The following is a 19,822-nucleotide window of genomic DNA, read 5'->3' on the forward strand; positions in this document are numbered from 1 at the left end:
GAGTTCTGCATTCATTGGTAAACCATGGGTTGCCTCTCTTGGCTGGAAGATTTATACCAGCTTTTGGTCCTTTTATTATAAAATACGAAACTATGTCCTCAATAAGTGTTTTATAGGAATTATTAAGGTCAGCATAGTTTGACTCAAGCGACATGGCATTGAGGAAAGCAAATTCTGCAGCCTTAGAGGCCACTTGAAGATTTATGGAGGTTAGGATGTCCTCGTGACATGATACTTTGTGCCATTTCAACCTTCTATTGCAGTTTGTAGGGATTACTGCTTTTGAGGCAAATTTCAGATTTGAAGACTTTATCCTTGTATTCCATTTAAAAACTGCACAGAGGGGATTATGGTCGCTGTCTGGCATCTGTTCTACCTTCATGTCAACCACATACTCCCAGGATTTTGCATCTATGATAATATAATCGATGCACGATGGCCCATTTAATCTATTAAAGGTCATAGCCCCATGTGGATCAGAGAGAGTTCTTCCATTTAGGGCTCGGAGGTTGAATTCCAAGGTGAGACCAGTCATCTGAAGTGCCCTCGCTGACCATCTCATAATAGGACTCAAATTTAGAGGGGGGATACAGTTTTTACTATCTTCCTCAATGAGCCCATTGTTTATTTGTCTCCATCGTTAGAAATTATATGAAGCTGTTACTGTGGCTCAGCATCACTGCCATGAATTCTCATAGCACACCACTAAAACTAGCTTGTGACATTCCATTGCAGTCACCTATGAAATGGTGGAATGTTCCAGTGGCTGCAAAATGGAGAACTGCCATGATTTTCACAATATGTGTTATGGAAGTAGGATTTTGGTTCAGGGGCTAAAGTCGTGGCTGAAGATGATGGCATAAATCCAAGACTGTCTGTCGGTTTTGCCGGTATGTTTTTTATCATCTCACGTTCTTGCATAGCTGTAAGGTCTGAAAAAGGGTGGAACATCCTAGGCTGGTGTCTTCGTACTTTTACAGAGTTGTTGTCTTGAGTGTAAAAGATGCCTCTGAAAGACAATGTGTAAAAACATAAGTACACATGGACAATGTTGTCCATACCAAAACACATTATAATTAACATACAGCATCTTTGTATAATAAGATATTATGATAGCCTCTATGCATAAAGTCACATTACAACACATATATTTACACACTTTTCAAGTACATGTGTGTTAACCGTTCACCAAACAGTGCTGTCAATGGTCAGTTTTCATATCTATTAGCATCTATTGAAGTGCCAAGAGTATATTAACTAACACTTCCAGAAATCCATGCTGCTTTAACAGTGTTTTAAAATGTAAAAACAGGCATTTTAGGTGTTGTTACGAAGTTCTGATTTATTTGTCTAGTATTCTCTCTTGAAATGTTTCGTGCCTGACCTGTACATCAGGACAAATGGAAATAGTACATCTTGTAGATGTCCCCTCCGGACACGTACTGCACACCCATAGGTTAACGTGGGGTGATTGCTTAAAAAATGTCCAGTGGTTTTGTAATATGTCTGTTGACGCATGTAAACGTCTTAGTGATGTTCATGTTTTCCAACAGAGTATTACTTGCCTCCTAGATTTGGTACTGTTCGCACCTCCTCTGAGTTTGCTGCTCCACCTGAACTATTTGTGATCATGGCATAACGTACTGGTGACATGGTCCCAAACTTCACACCTGAAGAGTTGGACATCCTAACAGATGAGGTCTTATCCCGGTATACCCAAATCTATGGGATGCCACAGCAGTAGATAATAATGTATATTCCTATATTCTGACTAATAAAACTTTTTTAAATCTCACAGATAGCCCTATACTCCTATGTTAAGACATAGTGGATATGCAAGACAGGTAAAATGAACTTATGATTATAATAATGTGGTTTGTGTTCTTTACGATTGCCTTTTCTGAGTTTATTTGATGCAAGTCGGACATACATACTTCAGTCTGTGTTGCATGTACTAAGCCCTTACATGCTGGTATGGAGTGCATTGGTTCTGTAACCTTACATATATATGTAAAAGTGAATAATTACAAGCCAATTATGCTTCCACCCTATGGAGCAGTCATACTGAGCTGTATATAAAATGTTACAATTGTCTACTCTCGATATGGTAGCTCCTGATACTAGCCACACATTATTTAATGTAGACACACATTGACAGAGAGTAAAGGACACACAACCAATATACATTAGGAATAGATATACATTGTTTAGGAAAACCTAGATCAAAAGAATAGTATTTTCTAAAGTATTTATAATCTGCAAGATTAGTAGACGTACATATTTATAGGTTTTAACAAGATATTTTGGTGGAAATTATTTCTTTAGTATCATAGATGACTATGACATTTATATTAGTTAATCGGATTTGCTGGTACTTTTAAATATTATGTACACAGGATGTGTGGACACACACACACACACACACTCACACACACACACCCATTGATGAATGTTCGCCAAGTGTTTCAGACCTGGTGCACATGTTTAATTGTCGAAGGACTGAAAGTTTTGCGCCGTTTGGTCAGAGGGGTGCAAAGAAAAAAGGGGAGTCTTAAAATGATCTTGAAATTCAAAGCATTTTTCACAAAGTTTAGTATTTTGTGTAGCGTGAAAACCATCTGTTGGATTTTGATAACATTTGGCAGCATTCCATATTAGGGTGCACAGGTGATTTTGTGGGGTTTGTGCAGGTAAGTAGAGCAAGTAAGTATTAAGTGATAAGGTACTTTAACTTAGTGATATCTTGTGCTGCGATAGTACCGGGATACATAGGGATGACAAGGGATTATCTGATTGGCTAAGATGTTTCTTTCCAAAACATTAAGGCTGCAATGTTGTTTTTTGCACCACTGCCTGTTGTTTGTGTTACACCTTAAAAATAATTTGATTACTAAGGGGGTCGTTTCGATGGCGGTCAGACTTTCGTCCGACCGCCATCGTTTGTGGTGCTTGGGACTGGCCGCCTGTAAGGCGGCGGTCCCACACATGTGATTATGATGCGACTGCCACTGTGGCGGTCACATCGTGTATCTCTAACATTGCGGTGGGTGCTTCTGGGTGCAGCACCCACCGCAATGTTAAAGTGCCATGCCGTACATTTCCCTGCACTACGTGGCAGGCACCACGAGGTGCCTGTCACGTAGTGCAGGGACATGTAGGGGGATACCATGGATACCCCGTGTACCCCCCACCCCAGTTGCGGGCACCCCAAAAACAATCCCCGACAGCCTGTGAATGGCGGTTCCACCGACATACTCTGGCTGGCGGGGATGCAGCATTGTAATTTGGCAGACTGTGCCTGCTAGGCACCGCCACCATTTTATGGATGCTGACTGCTCCGCCAGGCAATCAGACCGATCGCTTGTGGCCGATCTGTGGCAGGCCATCTTTGTGCCTGCCGCAGTCGGATTCCCCCCGCCATCCTAATTTGGTGTGGGGAAAATTGTGGTCCGATTGCGAAAGGCCCGCCACCACATGGCAGGCAAGGTGGGCTCTCCACCATCATAATGTCTCCCTAAGTTTTGTCTGTCATTTAAAAAAAATATTAACACCTTAGTATAGTGGTAATAGGTAGGAAAAATTATTAAAATGTCGCCATATGCTTTGAATTTGTTTTCACAGAGTATCATGATGCTACCTCAATAATGATAATGAAAATAATAGGGTGATACATAACAAATATTATTGAACTGTAACAAAGTTTGTTATTGGACTATTTTTTCATTAGGCTACAGACCTACGTCAAACTACTCGATGTATGCAAAGAGCACTGAGACTAGGTGAACTGCTGTAGTACAACTGAAGTTGAACTGAAGCTTGGAGATAGAGCTAATTATTTGTTTATTTATTGTCCTCATTTGCCATGCTTATTCCCACTGAAAACTCCAGACATTATCTTAACCAACCGGAAAGCCTTAGAGATCGCAGTTAGTTGAAAAAAGAGTCTTGACTGCCTCATCCTCTCTCCAGATGGCTGTCATCATGGACCCAACCAAAGCATGTAGGTTTTGCTCCTTCCTAACTAACCTCTATTCTTGTTTCCCTCAAGCCATACCGTCAGGGTTTTTTGGCCCATAAGGTGGATGACCAACCTGTAGACGTAGATGACTGAGGGGGACTCCGACGAGGTCCATATTTTACAAATCTGCCTTCTCCCCAATAAAATCAGATAGAAAATTAACTCATTTTGATAGTTCTTGTACTCTCCACCATCTGGTGGTAACCCAAAAATGATCAATTTCAGACTTACCTGGATTTGAATGTGCAGGAGATCGTTGACAAAATTACACACCTCATTCCAAAAATCTAGGATTTTAGGACAGGACAAAAACAAATGGACATTGTCCACCAGTCTCCTGTCACATTTCTTACAACACGGTTCAGCAGGGCCACTCAATTTTGCCAGCCTTTTTTGTGACCAGTAGAGAAATAATGATTCTGCCTTAAGTACGCTGGTTTAATTGTACTATACAATACTTGAAAGGGTACTTGCCACAAATAGTCAAGATTCAAGTTCAGCAGTAACTCTCCCCACAAAGGGGTCGATTCCAATCCGTTATTTATTTTTTTCGTTCGACTTGTATCCGTATTTTTTTCCGTACGAATCGTACAAGTCACGTCCTACCCATGAAGTAAGATTTGTACGGGAAAAAGTACATACGGATCGGCCCGATCCGTACGAATCGTAGTGGGAAAAGTTGTACGAGACGGACCCGGACACTTTTCCGTACAAATCGTAAAAATACAGTCCGAGCGTACAAGTACGATCCGGATCCGGCTTTCCGATTTACGATTCGTACGGAAAACGTCCCGTACACGGGGAATGACTTGTACATATGCAATGTCGGTGTACGCACCATACATACGCAATGTCAGTGTACGCACCGTACATACGCAATGTTGGTGTACGCGCCGTACATAGCAATGGCGGTGTACGCACTGTACATACGCAATGGCGGTGTACGCACCGTACCTAGCAATGGCGGTGTACGCACCGTACATACGCAATGGCGGTGTACGCACCGTACATAGCAATGGCCGTGTACGCAACGTACATACACAACGCATGGGGTGTGTGCCTGTATGACTCGTACCCCTGTACCTTACTGAACCACGTTCAGTACGGTACGGTACGTTACTTTAACCCTTGGTGAATATATAAATATTTTGACATCACTGATGACATTTCAAATCAAATCATTGATGACATCACTGACATTCAACCAACTGTAACATTACTTCAACCTTTGCTTTTTTCAGTGAATTTCCAGGGTTTTTGAAACATAGAGTAACAATTAATTGTAATACGTAAATGCAACCTCCTGCCAGGCCTTGCATCCAACACCCCCATACCGCTGACCCCACAGTGCACATGACTGAATGGGTTGGCCATAGGGCCTGGTGCTGGGGACCCAATCCCACAGGAACACTCATTAAAATTAAGGGGAATAGGGCTGCCTGGCCTCCTCCCCAACCCCTTTTAGGCCCTGAGGATCCCACTGACCAGGGCCTTTTTTGTCTTAAAGGTGAGAGGGACCCTTCCCCCCTCCCGAGCCTTGATGGGCTTTGGTGACCCAATCCTTAAAATTAAGGGGAGGGTGCATGCGGTTCCCCTTCTTCGGCTGAATTTGGCACCAGGGACAAAAGTTTTGCAGGATCGCTGCAATTTATGCCATTTTTTTGTTTACCCTTTGGGAGGTCCCTCTGAATCACTTTCATGGGGCCTAGGTGGTCAAGGTATCCCTAGCCTGCTCCCATATATCTTAACTTCAGGACAGGGTACTGTGGGCTTGATGTACGAAATTGGTCGCAAACTGGTTACTAGCCGCAAATATTACATTTTTTAATGCACTAAAAGCATTCATTGCGCTATTTTTCAGAACCAACAAGTGACAGAATCGGTATTTTAGTGACCAGAGTTTGCGAGTCTCTGTTACCGATTTCCAAATATCGAAGCGCACATTGTATGTATCAACCATTTGCAAATACAGACTTTTCACAAAATGTGGATTTTGCAAATGCAAATTATCACCAACTCTGATTAGGTGATAACCAGGTGCAACATATATAAAAAGGCCCAAAATGCATCAGTGTTCCACAATGGCAGCTCCATATGTGATTGCGAGGAGGATGCGGATCCTCAATGCCCTTCGGAGAAGGAAGAGGTGACAGTAACGGATATGCAGAGTGAGGGTTACACTATTCCGACAAGCAGAGGAAGAAATATGTGATAAATACAGGCTGAGTAGCGCAGGTATTTCAGACGTAATCGCAGAAATAAGGCGTCAGTTTGAGAGAAACACTCTCAGAAGCAATGCCATACCCACCCATGTGCAGGTACCATGCTCACTCTATCTTTTAGCCTCTGGAAGCAACCATGGTGTCATTGCTGCTCCAGGTGGAGTATCACAAAATGCTCTTGCTAGGTTTCTTAAGGCTTTCCTCGATGTGAATGTTACAGAAAATACATAATCATATAACTTTCCCCGGCACAGCAAAGAAGTTGCATTTGCCAAATTGAATGTTTACTGCATTGCTACATTTCCTCATGTAAAAGGATGCATTGATGGCACCCATATTCCCATATGTCTTACATCTTACAATGAGTACATATTTAGAAACAGGAAAACACTCATTCATTCAATATTCAAGTGCTGTGTGATGCAAAATATATCATAACAGATCTCGTAGCAGAGTCCTCTGGCAGTACACATGACTCAGTTACGTTCAGGCATAGTGGCATTTACTCAAGTCTTCTCAGAGAAGAGTTTGAAGATGGCCATCTACTTGGTAAATATGGCCTATGTATATGACATAAATGTCCTAAATGTCTAAACTGTAGATATTGTAACCACATTTCCCAAATGTTTTGTAGGTAACATATGTCTGAGATCATGGAATTTAACACCATACCTCCACCCATCAAACCATAATGAGATAAGCTACAATGCAGCACACAAACAAACCCGAGAGGACATTTGGTTTACTGAAAAGTAGATTTCGCGTGACTCCATAAAAGTAGGGGTACCCTACAATATTCACCAGAGACAAGTTTCAAGATCATATCTACATGTGCAATTCTCCACAATGTTCGGAAGTCATGCCTGAATCAGAATCTGATGATGATGAACTCCAAAACCAACCATCACAAACAATACAGGATAGTTTATTGTCAGCAGAAAGAAGAGCCAGATCTACAGCCATTACAAATAATTACTTTTAAGGTATGTAAATTATGTTGTTTGTTACAGTTTGTACAAAGCTATACACAAGAAGTGCAGTGTTAAACAAATTAACCTTTATTTTTCAGGTTGTAAAGGGAGTCGTAACGTGCTTTTCACTCTTCAGAATGTTCAAATGAAATAAAAACATCAGTACTCAATCAAAGCTTTATTTCGACATGTGATGTCATAAAAGCACAAAATACATAAAAACAATTACAAATACATTTTAAAACATGTCGTAAGAAAATCCAATTGGGTAGTATACAATAAATATCTAAAAATTTATTACATTTGGCAGCTTTGGAAGTAAAAAAAGATAAGAGGATTTAACTGGGACTAATAAATCTCTGCCTCATCAACCATGCCCAACCTAGGAATTTGGCCACCCCGCAAACTATAGTAGTATTAGTAGAAGTTTTAAGAATTCTCAGAGCATCAATATGATCCCTTGTTCCTAGGAGTAAACAAACAGGCCTAAGCCATTTCATTCTAGGTAATGAATAGGCTGGGCAGGCGAAGAAAAAGTGGGAGGTATTTTCGATACCGCCAGAGCAGAATGGACAATCTGGAAGAGTCTTATGGGGGGGATTCCACTTGCTGGTACGGTCACAAAGGGGGAGGGTCCCAAATCTGAACTGAATAAAAAGAGATCTATCCTTGGGCTTGGTGATAAAGTCCAGGTAAGGTTCTAAAAGAGGAATAGATTTATGCTGGTAAAATGCCTCTGTCAACCTACCATGGTTAGGATCTCTTAGTTCCGAGGCATCCACCCATGCCCAGAAAGCTCGTTTGGCTTCCTCCTTGGATATTGGTGCCCCCAAAGGCCGGTCAGAGGTGAGGCCAATTGCGACCAAAAGTTTTTTGATATTTGTAAGCCACTCAATTTTATGAGCTCCTTGCATGTTCATAACCTTCCTGAGCCCATCGGCATAGTTAGAAAGCTCAGGGGTGCGCCACAGCCGCGCCCAGTATAACAGAGGGCGAAGGGTGGCTAGGTCTCTAATTGAGCGCCTACCGAAGTCACTCAAAAGTGGTTTGGTTGGGGTACCCCTAGGGAGAGATACAAGCTCTCTAAAGAACTTGTTTTCATTGGTCACAAGGGCGTCTACACAACTGAAGCCCCATAGTTCCGCGCCATAAAGAGCACTACCCACCGCCTTTGCAGCATAAATGTTTAATACTGGGGCAATGGGTTTGGTGGTAGAGGCACGGAATTCCTTTCCCAGGGCTCCAGTTACCCGTTTGTGATTGAGGGCCATTTTGTCTATGTGGGGCTGCCATTTGAGCCTGTCAGAGATTCTGATCCCCAAGTAATCAAACTCCCTGACACGCTCCAATGGTTTCCCATCTAGGGTCAGGGTGGAGCCGGAGGATCTAGAAGGATTAAAATAGAGGAGTTTGGTTTTGGCGGTGTTAATGACAAGACCTCTCTGCTCGCAGAACAAGGAGAAGCGCTGTAAAAGCTTCTGTAGTCCTGACGGTGTTTTTGAAATTAAAAGTGTGTCGTCCGCAAAAAGAAGGGCGGGGACTTTGTCACCCGCCAATGCGGGGACATCCGCATCAACTTCAAGCAGGTAGGAGACTACGCCATTCACAAACAATGTGAAAAGTGTTGGTGCCAGGACGCAACCTTGGCGAACTTCTCTGTTCACCGGTATTTTATTGGTTTTTTGACCCTGGGTCCCCCATCTGATACAAGCGAAGTTGTCTTCGTGCATCCGGATAAGAAGTTTCAAAATGTAGGATGGAATTCCCAGCTCCTCCAGAATCAACCACAAGCGATCACGAGGGACCAAGTCGAAGGCGGTCTTGAGGTCAATGAACGCGAGATATAGGGCGCCCTTGCCAATGGTTACCGCCTTCCAATAGAGAAGCATTAGCCTGAACGCTTGGTCTATTGTGCTGGTGCAAGCCCTAAAGCCTGCCTGGAACTTTGTCAAGATCCCTTTTTCATCCACCCAGGAATGTATCCTCTCCAGGAGGACCCTACCGACCAATTTCTGGCCAGAGTCTATAAGGCTAATTGGGCGGTAATTCGCTGGGTCTCCCCTGGAGCCCTTCTTAAAAATGGGGATTACTTCGGCACCTTTTCAAGACTCTGGCACCGATGATCCCTTCAATAAGCCGTTGATAAAAATTGTAAAATACGTAGCCCAGCCCTCGGTGTTGGCTTTGAAATGGTCTCCCGAGATGCCATCTGGTCCTGGGGCCTTGGCGGATACAATCTTATCAATGGCAATTTGAACCTCTTTCTCCTCAATCCTTGGAAATGGAATAGGGTCAAGAAGTTCAGCTATGGGCCTCAGGCAGGTGGAAGGATCCTCCACAACCTCCACCCCCGCATACAGGTTCCTAAAATGGTCGAACCAATCCCTGTCCGTGATGTAGTTAGGGATTTGAGCCTGGGCATAGTTGGTAGATCTTCTCAAGATAGACCAAAATAGCTCGCCATTTTTTGTGTGGCTCGCTAGTTTTAGAAAAACCCAACTCTGTTCCTCCCAGTCTTTCTTTGCGGAAGTAAGTGCTTGCCTGTAAAGCAACCTCGCTTGCTTGACCTCACCAGGGTTGCTAGATTTAATCGCAGAGATTAGACTGTTTTTCTTTAGTCTACAGTCTTTGTTAAACCACTCATTTTCTGGCTTAACTCTAGGGTTAGATTTTTTCCTATGGTCGAGGAACAGAGTGCCAATTGAGTTCATAGTTTCCTCGTAGACTTTGGTATGGCTGGGCATGTCCTTAGATACTGAAGAAAGCCTAGAAGTATGGTCAATAAGGATATTCTCCAGCGTGACAAGTTTTGTATTGCACAGGACAAATTTAGACCATTTGAGGAATCTATCGCAATTAGAGGGCTGGAGCATCTTGGTCATCATTTGCGTTCCAGAGTGAGAGGTTGTATCTTGTCTATGCCAAATTTCCCGCATACTGAGGGACAGAGGGTTATGGTCGCTATTGATTGATGGTGTTACAATCATGTCGACGACAAATTTCCATCCCCTCCTGTCGATCAGGATGTAATCGATTCTACTTTGGCTGGCAACCCTATTGAAAGTATTGGCGCCCGCTAGATCGGAAGGAGTACGCCCATTGGCAGCTCTTAAGCCAAATTCTAATGCTAGGGCGTTCATTTGAATTACGGCGGGGACCATCTTTTTACGGTGTTGAGAGAAAGTAAGGGAATGCCCCATCTAGTGTCCTCATCTTGTATGCCCAATATGTCATCTGTGGCGAGCGGTTCAAAAGAGCAATTAAAGTCACCAGCGACAAGAAGATAGGAGTTAGGGGGGCATGTGGAAAGTATTTCTGAGAGGGCTGTGATGGTAGAGGACTTAGCACCCCCTTGGGTACCACGAGAATAGACATTAAAGAGTTCCCAAGAGGAACAGCTCTGGGTACCTTTGATGATAAGTCTCATTATGTCTGGCGTAGAGCGGCTATCAATGGTGACCTTCAGATTGAGATCTGCCCTAATCCAGACCATGAGACCACCAGAGGGACGGCCACGGCCAGATGAGATGGCTGATATAAAGAAACAACAGAACCCCGGCTTGTACAGTGGTTCGACACTCCAAGTTTCCTGGAAAATACATATGTCATGTTCCTCTATAAATTCACTCCAGTCAGGGAGATCTAGCTTATTACGTAGACCAGCTACATTCCAAGAAACAATCTTAAAAAGACTAGAAGTGATCACCCTGGGAGTAGAAGCACTTGGAGGATGGTTTTGGAGGGGGTCAGGATTGATGGTGGACCTCTTAGGTATGGTTGATGAGGTGAGTGGGTCCAGGCCCGGGTGGTCAGAAGATGTGATAGACTCTAGTGAACGACAGCCTGGGGAAGGCGGAGGAATGGCTAAAATAAGTTTGCTACCCTCCAGTCAGTCAACAGCCTCTAGACTGCTGTAACGATTTTCCGTGGGGATGATATCTAGGGGCAATGGGGGTGTGGACCAACTCCCCAATGGGAGACCCCTCCCTTTCCTATGTACAACCATCCAGGGTTCCGTGAAATGCCCAGGGGGATAAAAGTAGGTTAAGGGGAGAGCTGTGATATATGATCCTGGGGTGGTATATCTCCAATGGCAGATGTACTCAACAGTTTTAGTGTCATTAAAATTAATTAAAATGCAATGCCCCCTTATGTTCTTGGGTAGGTGGCCTACCCATGGGACCCTTCTTACCGTGAGAATTTTGGAGCTAATGTGCAACGGTAATGGTCTGTTTTTGTTGAGCCAGTGTACAACCCTGTTCCTTAGGGTTGTGGGTGACTCAACTTCGTTTTTGGCCAGTTCGGGGACTCCTACTAGAATTACAACATAAGGGGCAGTTTCAGGTGGTAGGTTGGGGATATTAGCCCTAATAGGGGACCTAGGTGTCAGTGACCTAGCAGCCTCTTTCGGTTGAGTTATACTAGGCGGATTGGGTTTCCTATGGTTACGGGCTGGAGTGGACATGTTAATTGCAGTTGTGGGTTGACTTTCAGAGTGGGCTGTTGATGGAGCTTTGGGGGCCACCAGAACTTTCTCTGCTCTTGGATTAACCGATGTATTTGGGGCCCCTGGGTGGTGAATAATATTAGGAGCGAAGGTCAAGCCCCCTAGGCTACGTTCAATCCTGACTAGATGTTGTTCAATTTTAAGTAATCTGTCCTCCACAGGGCGAAGGGAAGACCTGATTACATCCCGTATATCGTGTATATACGATGGATCTGGGGTCCCTCCCTGGCCCACTTCACTATTCCCCCCTACATCGTCCTGGCTTGCTATCCTAATTGGTGATAAGTGTGATTGGAGGGCAGGCTTGTCCGGTAAAACCACCTGCAGGGGTTGCTCAGGAGCATCAGGGGTTTGTTTCAATTTCCCAATTTGATTTGGCGCTTTATGCTTACTTTTAGTGTACTTGCCCTTTCTGCCGATATTGGGTGGACACCCTTGTTTGCTTTTAGGAATTGCCCCGGGATTACGTTCTCGAAGCTGCCTAGTGCTACACTCTGGAGCTGTACTAGGGGCGGTTGGCAACGGGCAAGGGGATAATAGCAAGGAGTCAAGGGCCATGGACTGGTCCTCCACGGGGACAGCAGCAACCGTTCCACTGGCTGGCAAGTCCTGGGCCGTTAGATCCACATCAGATCCGATTGTGTTTGTAAGAGATGGAGTTTGTCGTACAGGAGAGCGTGCATTAACAAGGTAGCCCAGGGAGGACCTCCTGGCTGCTGCAAGGTCCTGGGAAACACGGCGCTCCAGAAACATAATTTCTTGGTCAATGACACTGTTGACCTTGGTAACAAATTGGTCCATTGTACCGGAGAGATGTGCATTGGCCACCCTAGCTTTGGGGTCTTTTGGTGGCATAGTAATGTCCAAAGAGTGGGCTAAAAGGTAACCTGGCACAACAGAAACAGTAACAATGACTACGCAGGTATGCAGCTTCAAATGGCAGTGTTGCTTACAAAAGACCTGGTAAAACAAGAGGACGACAGTACCTTAACTTGTGTAGCGAGTAAGAGGCGTTAGAGGGATTGCCCAGTTCAGTCCGTTCCAGGCAGTGACGGGCAAGGACGGGCCCGCCCTTGGCCCGGGCTTCGCCCGGGCGCTGCCCGCGCGCGTCCCGCGCTGCGGAGGCACCCGGCTGGTTTTACGGAGCTCCGGCGCTCCCAGATGACGTCGGTCGCTGCGCCGGAGACAAGGGATGCTGGGGAATCATGTTCAGATCAGCCGTTCCCCTCACGGCGATGGTAGAGGGAAGAATGTGCAGGATTCCCCCGTCTGAAGAGCCGTTCACCTCACGGCTGGTAAGTGGATTGTTTGAGCAGGTAATACTCAAGCCTCTGGTCTCTGAGCGCGTCAGTACATATGTTACTGAAATAGCAGAAATGACAAAATAATACATAGTGCAAATGTAAGACTTATTACTGTTTGCATCTAATATGAACTGAACTTCGCCGCACAGGTGTAGTGGAGCCTTCAGTACAAACAACACCACCTTGTGGTGTATTGCAACGCACGTTCATTGCCTCATTCATAGAGACACTGCTAATTCTTTGTAGCTCCTCACTTTTGGCAGGCCCAACTGCTCCACTTCGTGCATTTTGAGTGGTCTTTAAACTCTACTGCAGTGGTTACTTGCAAGAGGTCCCATGTGACATTGCTACTATAGGGACCCATTTCATAATGCAACCCCACAGTTCGGCCTGAGAATGATGATGTAGCCTGTGCAAGGTGATTTATTGGCCGACTCCACATATTCATAAGTGAAAATAAATGATGTTGAGTATGTCTGTGCTTTGCATTGCCCAGGTATATTTTACCACATAAATTGTTCACTGCCTCTGTCATAGAGTTCACTTTTTCCTCCAGAGAGTTTTGAGATTCTTCAATGGTTGTTGCTAGATGTTGGAAGCCACTTGTGATGCTTCTTTTAAGTCCAGATATATTTTTGGTCATTATTCTTATTTGCTTGTGTTGTAGGTGCTGTACCTTTAACATAGAGGCTTCAAGAACACCAAACACCTGTGTGGTATTGCCCATATCTTGTGTGGACCCTGATATGGGATTAGGTTGCATGACAACACTGCAATGTTGGACACAAATACCCATGTGCAGTTGTCTGCACCTCATTGCTGGTTCTTTTTTTAACACATTTTATTGGCATTTTACAGTGGTACACTGAAGGCACAACTTTGTGATCATCTTCAAATCCAGTATACATCTTCCCTATGCAATGGGTATTCAGCAGTGCACATGCATAAAACAAAACGTGTATTTCATGCAAGGGGCATAAGTGCATAAGTGCACAGCAGTGCTCAGGATGCAGCAATTCCTACAACAAAGACATGTAACATTTGGTGGTTGCATCCATAGGCCCAAACCATGAAACAAGAACCCCTATCCAACACCCAGTCCAGTCAGTATCCAAATAAAAGTATACTGGTGGTAGAATGGTATTGGCTATGACTATGAAGAAACCATGAGTATAGGAAATGGGGAGGTGGTCCCAGCTAAGCCAATACTACAGAAAGTCGGTCTGAAGAGTCTTTGGGCCAGGTGGCATGTCAATCTGGGAAAAGGGTGTACATCCTTAGGCACCACTCCCGCGTCCTTTTGTGGTGTGGGTGTGTGGGTCCTCATGGTCAACATCCCAATCCCGCTTTAGGTCCTCCAGTAGTCCCTACAAGGCTCAGGCTGTCCCCAGTGGGACCCGCCCATGCTTGGCATCCCTCATCAGAGGCATACTTTAATACTCTGCCCAGTGTGTGAGATTACTGTTCCACCTTGCCAGTTGCAGGCCCCTGGCACTGTTCCAGTTAATAGTAATTTGTCTCTTCGCTAATATCAGTACAAGGTCTATGAATTTAGTGGTCACCTTGCACTTGGCTGGTCTAGGAAAAAGACCTAGAATGCACATCAAGAGGTAGAGTTCCACGCTGCCGTCAGTGATGCTATTAGTGACTGCAAGCACATATGTCCAGAACCCCATAAGATGTGGGCAATCCCACACCATGTGCTGCAGTTCAGCTCTTTCTGTATTACACCTAGGGCATGCAGCATGGGCAACATAAAAAAATCGATTAATTTTGCCTGGCATGAGATACGCTCTGTGCAGGTAGAAAAATTAATTAACTAGAACCGGGTGTTCCACAAGATTCAGGGGGTGGTGGTGGCAAAGACCCATACCCAGTCTTTCTTGGAGATCAGAGTACCGATGTCAGCTGCCCATTTGTCTTGCAGTTCTAGCAGTATAGTAAGCACATCCTCTTGCAGAGGCATGTAGAGGATCATGACAGCTTTGCATTTGCCTGAGGCCATACAGAGGGCATGACACTCCTTATGCGTTGTAGGTTCATCCTGTTCATCCCCCACCTCCGGCGCAGCACTGCCGAAAGCATCTCAAATAGTACGAATTGCTCTGCTGGCAAGTTGAACGCAAGCTGTAAGTCTTCAACAGTCTGCAGGTGGCCACCAGCATAGAGATCTTCCACTTTCTCTATACCTAACATGATACAGTCTGTCAGTTGTGGTTGGCCTCCCCATACAATAATATTGAGACCCAGCTGAGGGGTTTCTCCAGAGAGTATGGGGTTACCAGTTTACATTTGTGCACGTAGTGGATCTAGCAGTTTCTGACTACAGCCTGTAGGCTCCCCAGTTCAGTCTTGATATTCTTATGCTCCAGGATCAACTAGGCCAACAACTGAGGTGTGCGCATACCCACTCCACCACTGTACCCCCCTGAAGTCTGGCCACCACCCAACACGTCACCGACTACATCTGAGCCGCCAGATAATATCATTCGAAATCAGGGGCTGCAAGGCCTCCGTTGAGGCTAATGTGTTGTTGCTTCATAAGTGCCACCCTGCGCTACTCTTTATTCTAAATTAAATCCACCAACAGTGAGTCCAGGTCCCTGAATGTACCTCAGGGTATGATTATGGGCAGAGTAGCAAAAAAATAAAGGAGCCTGGGCAATGCCACCAAGTGGGCCAGTGTAATTCTAACCATCCCAGAGAGGGGGAGCGTCTTCTAGAATCCCACCCCGGCTTGGAGTGCTGCAACTGCCTTTCCAACATTACCCTCAAGGATGTCGAGTAACAAAATGAGGTCTGTTCTGATCTAGGTCCCACATGATCCTCTTCTTGTTCCTTCATGGGCCCTAAGGAGAAGAAGCAGGGCCTCTTCAAATCTAAGCGCAGGCCAGACAAAGCTCCCAAGTCACCCAGGACAGAGAAGCCCTGACAATGTCCGTGTGCCTATCATTACGAACAAGGAGCATACTGTCCACGTACAGTGCTATATGGTGCATCTGCTTGAACATGTTGAGACCCACATAGTGCACACCCTGCAGAGCTCTGCATTCCAGTTGTTCAACTGTGATGGCAAAGAGCAGGGGGATAAGGGGCATACCTGTCTTGTACCTCACTACACAATAAGCATCAGAGATCAGCCCGCCAACCCTCGCCATAGATCCTGGCGAAAGTACTATGCTACGGCTGATAAAATAGTGTTCAAATCAGCGATTGTGAGCTACAAGCAATCTCTTCTGCTAGCTAAGAAAGAATACTTCTCCTCTCAAATTATGAAAGCGAAATCTGATACAAAAGAGCTTTTTAAAACAGTCATTAAATTATCCAATCCCAGGACACCTAATGTACCTGTTATCCCTGATTTTTGCAACACTGTTGCCGTATTCTTTAAGTCTAAAGTGGAAAGCATTTTTTCCTCCCTGTCGGATTTGGTTAACAAAAATAACAATGATCTTACTGCCAATATCCCCCCGCCTCCAGTTAGTATCCTGGATCATTATCTTCCCCTGGACACTGAGGACACGATTAAACTTATGAACAATACAAAATCTGGGGCTCCTAGTGACCCCTGTCCCACTTGGATTATTAAGCAGAATGCAGATATTACTAGCAGGGTTCTAACTCCTCTGTTTAATGAAGTATTTCTCACCGGAATCTTTCCCATCTCTTGGAAAAAAGCATCAGTGCTTCCACTGTTAAAAAAACAATCTCTTGACCCTAAAGATCCATCTAACTATCGCCCTATCTCCAGACTTCCCTTACCAGCTAAAATGCTCGCGAAAGCCATTAACAGACAACGTAGCGATTTTCTTCTGTCTAACAATTCTCTGGATCACTCTCAATATGGCTTCAGAGCTTATCATAGCAAAGAGCTGGCGCTTCTCAAATCTACTGAGGAGATTCGTAAGGCATTGGACAAAGGAGGAAACGCGATGCTGATCCTTTTAGACCTATCCGCGGCCTTTGATACCGTGCATCATAAGGTACTGTTAAATCGGTTATCAGAGATCGGGATAGAAGGACAAGCATGGAATCTGCTAGCTTCCTTCCTTAAGGATAGATCACAAATAGTCGAATTAAACAGTGACACCTCTGATCCTTTTTCCCTGCCATGTGGGGTGCCACAGGGCTCATCCCTTAGCCCTACACTTTTTAATATTTATGTGGCACCCCTGGCTGGCATTATTAGATCCTTTGGGTTTCAGCTCACCTCATATGCAGACGACATGCAAATTGTGTTGTCTGTGATGGAGGGAGCTGAAAAGGAAACGGGCATTCGTTTCTCTGAATGCATGGTGTCCATCTCCAGGTGGATGTCGGCTAACTGCCTTAAGCTAAACTCAGCTAAGACAGAAGTGATGCGTTTTGGCAATAATCCTCGGATGTGGACACCAGATTGGTGGCCTGACTCGCTTGGTCTCTGCCCCACACCTTGTATTAAAGCTAAAAACTTGGGAGTGGTGGTGGATGTTAAACTCAACATGGGGGACCAGGTGAGCAGGGTCACATCTGGATGTGCCATGGTTCTCAGAATGATCAGAAAAATTAGGACATATCTTTCTGAGGGGTGTCTCCGCACAGTGGTGACTGCACTTATTTTATCGCGTCTTGACTACTGTAACGGCCTTTATGTCAATATGCAACTTCAACATCAAAATAGGTTGCAGGTCATTCAAAATGCCGCAGGCTTCTGACCCGGACTCCCAGGACTGTGTCAGTTAAAGGAGATTTGAAGAAACTGCACTGGCTTCCCATCCACCTGAGAGTTTGTTTTAAAGCCGCGTGCATAGTGTTTAGAGCCCTGAATGGGACGGGACCAGAGTTCTTCATAGACAAGTTTTCCTGGTACACCCCTGGCAGAATTCTTAGATCGGCCGAGGCTAAGCTAGTGAAAACACCCTGCATCAAAAAAGTTAACTGGGGAGGAAGGAGTTTTGTTCATGGGGCATCAAAGATCTGGAACGAACTCCCTTTTATGTTGAGAAATGCCTCTGATTTCAGCTTTTTCAGGAAAAATCTTAAAACCTGTTTTTTCTCTCAGTTTTAGCTCCTTCAGCGTAGGTTATCAGTGCTCAGCGCCAGGACACCGTAAGGTAATTGCGCGCTTTATAAACTTTATTAACATAACATAACATAACATAGGTGAAGCATACAGCAACCTAGTCCAGTCAATGAAGCTCCTGACAAAACCTACTGCCTCTATCACAGCATATAAGTATTCCCAGTCCAAGTTGTCAAAAGCTTCCTCTATGTCAATTGGCAGTATCACCACATTAGACTATGGGGCTGCTAGTAGGATCTCCATTACCCTTCGAAAGTTTAGGGCATGCTGAGTTATGGTATGAAACCAGTTTGATCAGCGTGATTAATGTGCGTCGTATAGGATAAAAGTCACAAGGCCAGTATTCTGGTCCAGATTTTATAGTCGACGTTTAACATCTACAGGGGTTGATATGCCATGAGATCCTGCACCGAGTGCCCCGCTTTGGGAAGCGGTACGATTGATGCCCCCGCGACATTGGCAGCAGGTATTGAGTGTCCCTATCCATCTAAAACACCCCCAGGAGTTTAGGTGTTAGCTGGTCACTATATGGGGCCCTAAACTCCACCGGGAGCCCATCAGAACCTGATACTTTACCCTAAGCATGGCAGTGATAGCGGGCACTATTTTCTCACTAGTTATGTCTGCCCCAAGCTTTTCCGCCACCTCTTGAGGGAGGGAGGGCATGTGGAGCTACACAAGGTATGTAGACATCGTTCCGGAAGATGAACGGCCGCGGGAGGCATAGAGGGTAGTGTAGTAATTCTTGAACAGCTCGTTAATTTTGAGCTGTTTATATGCTCTGCCAGTGTGAGCATTCTCCAATTCTAGTACGGGTGATCCTCTTTTTGACAGATTCACCAGCCAGGCTAGTACAGAGTCGAACTTGTCACGTTCCGCATGTGCTCGAGCATTGCATTGCCGGCAATTGAAGCAGAGGAGCTGTTAAACAAATTTTCCGTGCCGCCAAAAGAGTCTGTTGCCGATTAGGGACTTTGTATCTACTCAGCTGTAATTGTTTAACTATGCCCTCTCGGTCTAGGACCTTACGTAAATGGGCTTTACTGAGCCATTCACATGAGTTATGCACTGGCCTTAAATAAAACCTCCCATTCCATTAGAACAGAGGTGACACTAAGCGCATTCACTGTGAAATATTGATGGATTCCTTCCGCTATTGCGTGCCCGAAGGCTGGGTTCGCTGGATTGACACTTTTGAGACCCCAAGTTGCGATATTAGTATCTTAGTAGTAGTAATCTTAGTAGCAGACAGCATCATAAGCAACAGGTTATGGTTTGATATGGTCCTAGCTAAATACTCTGAGTGAGTCACTAATGTGTGTACTGATGGTGTTCACAGAAAGGGATGTAAATGCACATGTAGATCATGCAAGGAGGAATTAAAGGAGTAGTCCCTGTCGCCCTGATGAGTGCTCCTCCAAGTGTCCACCTATCCCCAGTGTGTTTGCAAAATCCAGTACTTATTGGCTAATCGCAGCACAGGGGAGTCCCTCATTGGAGCATGGGAACAATCCAGTAGTGGGCCAGCTATGCAATTGAAGTATTCGCCTAGGATAGATAGGGTGAGGTGCAAGTGGCACCAGCACCAGGTATACTTTTTCAAAGAAGCAGGCCTAATTCATGTTAGGGGTGTACACATTAATGAGTGTGAAATCCCTGCCCCCAACCTCCCACTAAGCATGACATATCTACCCTCAACATCAGTTTGCACATCCAAGGTCTGGAAATGTACCCCTGG

At 44.9% G+C, this 19,822-nt stretch overlaps 1 long non-coding RNA gene across 1 annotated transcript in view; it reads right to left on the reverse strand.

The window, feature by feature from the left end:
- Positions 1 to 879: 879 nt before the first annotated feature.
- LOC146805160 (uncharacterized) overlaps positions 880 to 19,822 on the reverse strand; it is a 36,324-nt gene continuing 17,381 nt past the window's right edge. The window contains exon 3 of the long non-coding RNA XR_014967432.1: positions 880 to 1,009. This is a non-coding gene — a long non-coding RNA (uncharacterized LOC146805160). The remainder of the gene's footprint in view (positions 1,010 to 19,822) is intronic.

The sequence above is a fragment of the Triturus cristatus genome, chromosome 8 (assembly GCF_964204655.1).
Source record: "Triturus cristatus chromosome 8, aTriCri1.1, whole genome shotgun sequence".
Taxonomy (NCBI): Eukaryota; Metazoa; Chordata; class Amphibia; order Caudata; family Salamandridae; genus Triturus; species Triturus cristatus.